This window comes from Equus caballus, chromosome 1 (genome assembly GCF_041296265.1).
Source record: "Equus caballus isolate H_3958 breed thoroughbred chromosome 1, TB-T2T, whole genome shotgun sequence".
NCBI classification, from domain to species: Eukaryota; Metazoa; Chordata; class Mammalia; order Perissodactyla; family Equidae; genus Equus; species Equus caballus.
The window spans coordinates 12,555,847-12,565,973 of record NC_091684.1 but is presented as its reverse complement, the minus strand read 5'-3'; the positions used below and the strand labels follow the sequence as shown (position 1 = coordinate 12,565,973).

The following is a 10,127-nucleotide window of genomic DNA, read 5'->3' as shown; positions in this document are numbered from 1 at the left end:
GTTCTGTCTAGGAAAACCAACCCTGAAAGTCCCCGGACCTTTGGAAGCTCTGGACAATCTCCTCTATCCCTCCTTGCCTTTCACGTTGGGCCCGAGCCCTAGCTGGTAACAGTCTGGTCGCTGGTCCTCTCAGTATGGAATGCCATCTCCTCCCCTCCAGACCCAGGGACCAAGGCATTGGTGAGTGAGAGCATGGGTGGGGACCCTCAGCTCTTCTTTCCACCCCAACCTCCCAGAAGGAGAGGGCTGTTTCCTTACAGTGCTCCACAAACATTATTGATGGACCTATCACCCAGGGCCCAGAAAATTCTAACTTCCCTTCACTTCCCAGGAGAGTGTAGGTCCCTTGCCCCATCTTCAATCTGTAGGTTCAAAGATGACCAATTCAATTGTAAGAGTATCCTAGCAAAATGAAGACAAATAAGTCATGACTCTTCCCTGCTTTTGCTTGCATATTTTTAGATTTTAAGATCAAATGATAGCGTACCAACCCAAATCTTTGGGTGTGTTTTGGATTGGTGTGAGCCTGTTGGCCACTGCTACAGGCCAGCTTGAGCTGATTGACGGCAAGAAGCCCACACGTAGGAGAGAATGGGCTCCTTCCAGGGCAATCACATCACCGGTGTTGGGGGGAGTTTCTTTTCCTTGCCAGTGTCTGCTTCCCTCTGAGGGGCTGCTGGCATCATCTAGAGAGAGTTTGGAATATGGGAACATGACTTGTCTCTTTCCTCAGAGCTTTGGAGCTTATTTACAAAGCTCTCCAGTTCCTGGGTTGAAAGGGCTCACCAAAAGACCAAGATATCCTCAAAACAATCCAGGCCACAGTCAATATTTATAACCCAGGGCTGCAGCTCAGGTGGCTTCATGCAACTATTTGAGTTCCACTTAACCACTGGACACTGATCATTGTGGGACACCTTTTGCCCTCTGGCCTCTCTCTCTATTGGGAATACACTTGACTTTCAAAGGCTCAACTTGTGCCATTCAAAGCAAAAATGTTCACCTCATTTTTAAGCCCTATCTTGTTCCCCTACAGTCTAAATAAACATTACTCAACAGCCCAAGTTACTTAACCATCAATCATTTCCACTTCAAGGAGAAGGTAAAAGGAACAAAGATGTAACAGCACAGAAAGACTGAAATTTAACCTCCACCGCTGGGCGCTTTCCAAGCTTGTTCAGATTAGTTCTTCAAAAAGAAGCCCCAGAGAACTGACGTTACCTCAAACTTACTGAAATTCCTTTTCTCTCAAGGATTACACTTGAGCATGAAGCAAGTCATCTTGGAAGCCCCGGGCAGGTGGTAAACTCAGTTAGTGTGCGAATATTTGCTCTCCCTCCCCTTTGGAGGAATGTCCACACATCTTTGACATTCCTCTTCTCTTTGATGCTCCCTCCCTTGGATGGGTCTCTGACCCAGCCCTCCACCGTTTCTCCCTCCACGACATCTCCCAGTCCATGAGCTTCCATGTCTATTTCTCCTTCCTTCCTTTCCCTTTACAAATCCTCTGGAAAACAATCACCCCCTACAGAAAAATCGGCCTCTGAAATCTCCACTCTCTCTCATCTCATTGACAAATGCCCATGTTTGGCTCTGAGACGCAGAAGTCCTACTGTGTAGAGCAGGGGACAGCGGTTTCCCAGGGGTGGCCTCAGACCACCTGCACTCGACTCACCCGGATCTTGCTAAGTATAAAGACACCACTCTGAACCTTACCACCTCTACTGAGTTGGACTCTGGGAAGTGGGCCGGGGACTCTGCATGTTTAACAAGCTTGCCAGGTGGTGCACCCAGTGAAGTTGGGGATCCACTATTACTGAGGGGGAGCATGGCTTTAGAGTCAGAAATACCCTGGCTGGATTCTGTGCCTTGCTTTTTAGTAGTAGCATTGTTTTTGAACAGTTTTATTGAGATACAATATACATACCAGGCAATTCTGTGTACATACGATTCAATGGTTTCTAGTATATTCACAGAGTTGTGCAATCATCACTACAATCAATTTTAGAACATTTTTATTACCCCTAAGAGAAACCCTGTATCCATTAGCAGTCACTCTCCATTTACCTTTAACCTCTCAGCCCTAAGCAGCCATTAATCTGCTTTCTGTCTCTATGGATTTGCCTATTCTCAATATTTCACATCAATGGAACCACACAATGGGAGACTGTCTGAGTTCTCTCACTTAGCATGTTTTCAAGGTTCATACATGTTGCAGCATGGCAGTACTTCATCCTTTTTCGTGGCTGAGTAATATTCCATTGTACGGATATACCATCTTTTATTTGTCCACTCATCTGTTGATGGGCATTTGGGTTGTTTCTGTTCTTTGCTTATCATGAATCAAGCTGCTGTGAACATTTCTGTATGAGTTTTTGCATGGATGCATGCTTACATTTCTCTTGGATATATACCTGGGAGTGAGTGGAATTGCTGGGTCATATGGTAACTCTATGCATACGATTTTGAGGAACTGCCAGACGGTTTTCCAAAGTGGCAGCACCATTTTACATTCCCACTAGCAGTATATGAAGGCTGCAATTTCTCCACATCCTCACCAACATTTGTTTTGTCCATCTCTTTTTTATTATAACCGTCCTAGTGGGCGGGCAGAGGCCTCTCCTTGTGGTTTTGATTTACATTTCTCTAATGGATAATGATGTTGAGCATCTTCTCATGCACTTATTGACCATTTGTGTATCTTCTCTGGAGCAGCTGCATGATGTGGAAAGGTATGTAATCCTGAGCTTCAGTTTCCTTGCCTGTAAAATGGAGGTAATCGGAAGGTGATTAAATGAGGTAATGAAGCTGGAGTCCCTGATACATAAGTAAGTGCTTAACAAAGGTTTACCCTTCCACGCCATTGATTTGAAACATATTAACCTAGCTAGGCTGGACCCACGATTTCCAGCATCTCTTTTCCTGTACGGTTCCAGGTTAAGGTTGACCACAGGAGGAAAATTTGGAAGGCACAAGTGCTGCGATAGCCATTTTATGCTCATCCACGATAGCCAAAAGGTGGAAACAACTCAAATGTACGTCAGTGGGTAAACAAAATGTGATCTATCATTACAGTGAATATTGTTTGGCAATAAAAAGGAATGAAGTCCCGACACACGCTGCAACATGGATGAACCTTGAAAAACTATGCTAAGTGAACGAAGCCAGACGGAAGTGGCCATATGCTGCATGATTCCACTTACGTGAAATGCCCAGAATAGGCAAATTCACAGAGACAGAAAGTAGATAAGTGGTTGCCAGGGGTTGTGGGGAGGTGAGAATGGGCAGTGACTGCTTAATGGATCCATGCTTTCCTTTTGGGCTGATGAAATGTTCTGGAACTAGATAGTGGTGACGGTGGCACAAGACTGTGAATGTACTAAATGCCACTAAATCGTACACTTTAAAATGGTTTGGATGGTAAGTTTTATGGTATGTGTACAAAAATTCCTTTTTAAATTACTTAAATGTGCCATATGACTCCTGCCAGGTCTAAGCCCCCACACTCTGGTGATTTCACCAGGGTGCCATCACTTTTATGCTGGACCCTAAACCTCAGCTGATCGTGCCCATGATGGGAGCAACTGCTGTTTACTCCTGGGAGGATCCTTCCTATGAAAACATGCCGTCTTCTGGAAATGCAAAGAAATCCTCTGCAAAGGAGGGGCAGTTTGTCTCAGCAGCCTCTGCTGGCCAGAGCATGGCATGGAGACCAGGGCAGGTGGTCTGAGGCACAGACTCCAGAAGCTTCTTGAGCAACACTGGGGACACACCTGAGGCCACCCCAGGCACTTATGACACCTCCACTGAGGAGCTGAGGACAGTCTCTTCTGTATTCTGCTTGGGGTTGGGCTAAGTAACCAAGTGATCTCGCACTCCACGGGGCCAGAGGAAAGACTGTTCTGCTCGAGATGTGGCCTGGGCAGAAGGTTAGGAGGCCGCCACTGGCCCAGATCCCGCTTAACAGAAACCTGTGTCTTATCTTCTAAGTTATGTGGGACTCCTTAGTCAGGTCAGCTTCCTTCTCTCTCTCCACCCCCCAAGGACACCAGGCCCTTCCAGGCTGGTTATTCGGGTGGAGGCCCTGGCTGCAGCCTGACACAGCTTCCCAGGCAGGGCCTTCTCAGTCACCACTCTTCCTGATGTGCACGTTCAGAATCTTCAGAAATCCTCTCCTCCCAGCCTCAAGTCTAGGCCAGTCTCTCCCAGCCCGTAACATTCACTGCCTGCCTTTCACTCCATCCTGGCCCCCATGTTTCTCCCTCAATGTCATTTCTGACCTTAGTCAGTTGCATTTTATTTTCTTGCTCCCTGGCTATGAGGGCCAACCTCTCTGTTCATTACCCATAAATCCTTCCAACCAGCTCCAATGTGTGAGCAGAAAACACTTGCTTTTAGACGCTCTGAGGGCAGATAATGTGTGTGGACTGCCAAAGAGCTGACGCACAGGGCTACGGAGTGGAGTGGAGGGCCGTGCATTGTCCAGGACCATTTATCACAATGTGGCACAAAGTTCAAGGTTTCTGCCAGCCGGGCTATTTCCTAATGTGCTGGAGGGGGGTACACTTCACATGCCTAGAGAGGCCTCCAATTTATGAGGCTTTAAGATCAAAACAAGGTCAGAGGGAAATTGGCTGACCCACTGTGAGTGCAAAGTGATTTCAACTAAAATGAGTAGAGAAGATGGAGATCATAGAAAGGGGAATTTCAGATTTAGTGTCTGATGTTGCATCTCCTAAAAATAGGCCACCTCCCGGGCTCTGATCTTGGCTTTCTCTCTGCGTTGTCTCTTTTGGAACTAACTGTGCAGACGTTTCTGTGCTAATTTTCCACCTGCCTGCTACAAATCCTCTATTCGGAGTCATAGCATGCTTCAAATGCAGCATATCCCTAACTGAACTCATTTATTCATTCACGGTGCTCTCTCTCATGGCGGTCACCTCCAAACTTCTCTGCATCCTGACTTCCCCGCCATTTCCCTTTCCCACCCTCAGTGGACCACAACCCCAAGCTGCCTGCCAGTGCCCACAAATCCCTGCTTTCTGGTCCTCCCTGCTCCAGTCTACCCTCAGACCCACAGTCCAAATTCTCAGAAGCCTGGCTCCAAGCTATCTGCCCCTACTCTAAGCTTTCAACTTATCATCATGAAAACTCCATTTCATTCACTCTGCATCCCGTGTTTCTTGAATATCTATTACGTGCTGGGCATGGTGGCGGGGACTGGGATTAAAACAGTGAACGAGTCTCTCGGGGCCCCTGATCCAGTTGGAGAGGTAAATGTGAAGACAGGCAGCAGGGAGGCACGAGGGACAGTGCATGCCAGGGCCGTGGATGAGGATGCCGACCCCAGACTCCGTGGGTCAGAGAAGGCCCCCAGGACTTGAAGGAACAAGTCTAGGTTCCTCAGGGGGCACCGGATTGTCCATTCTTGGCTCTTGTCCCTCTTCTGGCCTCTTAACTCCTCACATGTTCCTGGAGCACCCACAGCAGGCTCCCACCTCTTTCCAAACAGGCCAACATCCTCCTACTTCCAAACATTGTTTTTCATTCTTCTTTCTCCCCGAATTATTCTTGCTTCTCGGGTCTAAATGTAAACTACTACTGAGCCATGGAAACAGCAGCTTCTCCCGGAAGCCTTCCTCGGTTTCTGGGTTCACACGTAATCTCTCTCTTTACTGCCTTTATCCCCTTCTACCTGGTCTACTGCTGTGGTCTGTATCACTTCCTCTTTTTCTCATTGAACTCGGGGGGCAGAGACCACACTTTGTTCATTTTTGAGAGCCCCAAAGGACCTACCGACCATAACGCCATCACTGAGGTGAAGGTGAAGACGAATTAAGGAACAGGTTCAACAGGGTTTTTTGTCCCAGCTACTCTGAAACCCTAATGGGCCACCGTGGTAGATTTGGACCGTTCTGTGTGTGCTGCTTTGTTGTACCGAAACCCTCTGTCAACTCATCGGCTCCAGCACGAGTCCTGGAAAAAGTCAAGGGCAAATCACTTTCATCCGCATGTCCCTGGGGCCGCAGCCCACCCCTTGTAGATCCACAGTAAAGCTTTCCTGCCCCCGACCAAGAGCAAATACTTCCAACTCTTTCACTACACCATGCACAATCTCCATTGCGCCCACGTTGAGACCGAGTTAAAGCTCTTGCAAATACAGTCACATCTTTCTCTCTCGCCCATTTGGAGGAGAACTTCCTTTTATTCTGGGCTCATTGCTCTCTGCCATCCTTTTCAATCCATCCTTCTCTGCTTCTCAACCTGCTGGCAAACCCTCCCCTCCTAAGCCAGCTCTATTTAAACTGGCTGGCAGCCCAATCCATATGACCTTCCTTCCCTCCCCTCCTCTGGCACTTGGGCCCCTCACCTTGGCTTTGCTTTGGAGAAAGTTTAAAAGGCTGGTTTCCTCGATCCCCTTTAATCATATTTTGTTATCTCAATCAGCATTTTTATTTTGCATTGTTAAGACAGTCTGCCTTGAGTTCTGACTTCGTGGGGGAGGGGAGAGAGTTGGAAAGAGGATTCTTGATGACGGCTATATTTTATTACGTGTGATGGTCACGGGTTAGACGTGAAGTGCATCAAGCTGGGGGCTGGGGGGTGGAGCAGAGAAGGACACGAAATACCATAAAGTCACGGTGCAAAATATTTTTCAAAGAGACATCAAAGCCTTTCTCTGCGGTGTCTTGCCTTGACCCCATTGCACACTGGCAAAACACAAACTCGAATTAAAATAAAAATACCAGGCTGGCTCCATTTAGCCAGTTAGGCTGCTGGGCTAAGCGACCAACTTTATTAAAGTCACCAAACGCAAACATTCCAAGATTTATTTTCCTCGTTTATAATTTTTCTGCCTTCCCACTGGTGGGCTGTTTATTTCTAATAATTTGGTAGGAAAAAACATTCGCTCATACCAGTGGAGGTCTTCTATGCCAAGCTGCAAAGCAGAGCACATTTTATTGCGGAATAAAACCCCTGGAAAACAGGCTCCAGGGGGGCCCACAGCCGGCGAGTTTACAAGCACAGTACAATTGACGCCATTATAATTAGTTCCCCCCAAAAGTCTTATTTTTCAGGGCAGAGATCTGAATCTTTCTCTTTGCACATGAATATCTCCGGACTAGAGCAAAAACATTATGGAGGGTGAGTCATAGACCAGCTCTGGGCTTTAAAGCCTAACGCAAATCCTATAAATCTAACCCACATTCTTTTACTCGGAATGACTGACTTTTATGAAAACCAAGGATTGTAAATCAGAAACCTAAATAGCTTACTTTGCAGCAGATAAACACAGATTTATGTAGTGGCTGAGCCCGAACTTAACCCTTTCATGGCTCTACAGAGGACCTGGGGGAACGTGGGCGGTTGGGGGTTGCTCACATCCAGCACTGGGGTTTCTTCCTAAAAGCTGGAGGGTGGAGATGGGACATGCTGCACGTCTATCTCCAGCAGATGGAGGTGGGCAACACGAGGAGCACATCTTTCTGTGGCCAAGCGTGCTTGTTGCTAATCCATCTCAGCTGGGTGCACACTGAGCCACCAGGAGTTGGCTCCTGATTATTCCAAAAGCCAGTCCCCAGCTTGAGGTGGCACACCCTCAGGAGCTAACCTAGAAGGGGTCTCTGTGTGGCTGCTTGTATGTGAGCCTGTTCTCACCTGGGATTCTAATCCCTACATGGGTGACCTCTGGCAAGCCACCAAATCTCCCTGGACCTCTACCTTACCATCTGCAAAATGGTGCATCTAGCACGTTGTAAGGATTAAAGAGGACAATTACGTAAGGTGCTTAGAACAATGCTGGCTCATGACAAGTGCTCAATATACGTAAGCCAGTATTGTTACTATTATTACCAGAATTACTGGTTATGTAGACCAGACTTCTCAAACTGTAATGTGCACATGAGTCATCTGGGAATCTAATTAAAATACAGATTCTGGTCTAGCGTGCCTAAGATGCCGCATTTCTAACAAACCGGCAGGGGATGCGATGCTGCTGGTCCCTGGACCCCGCTCTGAGTAACTTGGGTGCAGAATTTGAAATTTACCAACTGTGCCCACATCCTTTCTCATTCAGTTCTCATTTCAACGCTTGGCCAGGTGGACAGGTCAAGCGTTCTTCTTGTGGTTTATGTTATTATTATCGCCATCACTGTGATCCCTGGCAAAGAGACCTGTCTCCAAATCCCCTCCCATCCTAAGCGAGCTGCCGTCCCGCGGGTCGCAGTGGCCGCCCGGGGCCGCCCCTCGCGGGCCAGTCCCGAAGCCCGCCGCGCGCTCGCCTCCCCGGCCTCCGGCTTCTGTGTTTAAGCGGGTCGCGCCCTGGTTGTCTACTCGAGCTTTAAAGGGAAACAGGACCCGCCGACCCCCGGAGGGAGGCAAAGGGCATCGATCATTTTTATGTGGCATTTCAAAGGGGGAGGCTCCCAGGCGGCCGGAGACAAAGGCCCGCGGCGGGGTTAATGGAGAACCCCGGATTTAATCATTAACGCTTAATACTAAAGCAGCCCCCAGGAGTGCTGCCGAGGTGGGGGTGGAGGATGCCCAGCAAGCTCTGGCTCAGCCGTTGGGGGTGGGGTGGGGGCCCTCTGGGGGTCGACCAATGTCAGGGCTCCCATGGGCGGCTGTGACATTAGGGCCCTGTCCCAGCCTTGCAGACGTGGCTCTCTGCTGCAGCTGAGTGTGGGCAGATGCGTCCTTTCAGCTCCAAGAGCCTGAGAATCCAGGGAGGACGAGGGGCACCAAGGTGGCGTCGAACTAGGGAACTGGATCCTTCCGCAGGCTCTCCTTGCCCTGCGAATGTAGAGGCATTAGCTCAGGTTCTAGGCCAGACCTGAGACCCGGGGAGTAAGCCTCCCAAAGCCGCACACGCCTGGCGGGGCGGGTCTGCGAGTCCAGTGCACAGGGGAGGCCCCAAAGCCAGCAACTCTGCGGTGCCTGGGGCGTCCAGAGGCCCTTCTCAGCCCAGACTCTGCTCATCCCAGCACTGAGGCATTCAGCTCTGACACCTCCTGGTCCCCATCCCCCCATCCTCCCACCACCCACCTGTCCGCCTGCCTCCCATGAGCACACACTCAGCGTCCCCCAGCTCTCCACTCTTATCTCATTTTAATCATTTACCTGGAGCTGGGAATAAGTTGCCTCCTTCAGTGTTTTCTCAAGTGCTTGGACAAAGCCTTGAAATCGCACAGAGAGAAGTCATTTCCTTTCCATTTCTCCTCCAAACCATCTGATAAGGAGGAGCAGGCCGCTGACCCCCTGCGGGCACTGGGGCACCCTCTTCTTAACAACCCGGAAAAGGCTCCCGCTCAGAGTCCTTAGCCAACGTGATTTCTCCCCAGAATTTCGTAAGCATCATCATGTGTTCACTGTTTCTCTTATTTTTAACTTTTTTTTTATATTGAATTTTGGCGCTGTGAGTGATGTTAAACTGAATGTTAAACTGGGTGAATTATCACCAACTGAACAGTCTGTGAAAGCAGCACTCAGATCAAGAAACAGAATTTGATAATTCTGGATCAGAAAACAGAATTTTCTGGACTCCCAGAAGGCCCCTCCCCCTGTCCCTTTCCGGTGACTATCCCCCTCCCCAAAGGGGGACCACTCTCCCGGCTTCTCGCAGCGTAGGGCAGATCCGACTTTTTCACACCATCATACAGATGGAATCCAGGTCCAGCTTCTCTTGCTCAGTGTTCTGTGTGTAGTTGTGGACTCTTCACTCTCATTGCCGAAGAATAATCATTGTATTGATTTCATGGTGACTTTCTATGTATAATACTTGGATACTGGCTTTCCATTTACCACGGTCAATACTTTTGAGAATTATTAAAGAAAAAAATGACACACAGTTCAAAAATTAAATAACAGCCCTAGTGGAACAGAGATGTGGCAAAAATAGTGCAGATGTGCATGAATCACGAAGATGTGGCATTTCAGACCTACTCATTTAAGCGATGGAGTTTCTGGTCCTGTGCCCATGCCCAGGTTGGGCCACTTGTAAACCTCATCATATGGGAACTTCATAAAATCTCCCAGCGCACCTGTTTTCCAGCTGTCTTGCAGGCCAAGCACCATGGTGGTGTCCCTGACTCAGAGCTCCCTAGTATGCCTTAGAATGACACAGGGGC

General features: G+C 48.6%; 1 long non-coding RNA gene across 1 annotated transcript; it reads right to left on the bottom strand.

Annotated features, from left to right (window-relative positions):
* Positions 1-1,878: 1,878 nt before the first annotated feature.
* On the bottom strand, positions 1,879-9,338 carry LOC138923091 (uncharacterized). Its single transcript, XR_011436265.1, has 4 exons — positions 9,121-9,338; positions 6,371-8,793; positions 5,797-5,976; positions 1,879-2,762 (listed from the first exon to the last, which is right to left on the bottom strand). It is a non-coding gene; the product is annotated as an uncharacterized lncRNA (long non-coding RNA).
* Positions 9,339-10,127: the final 789 nt, after the last annotated feature.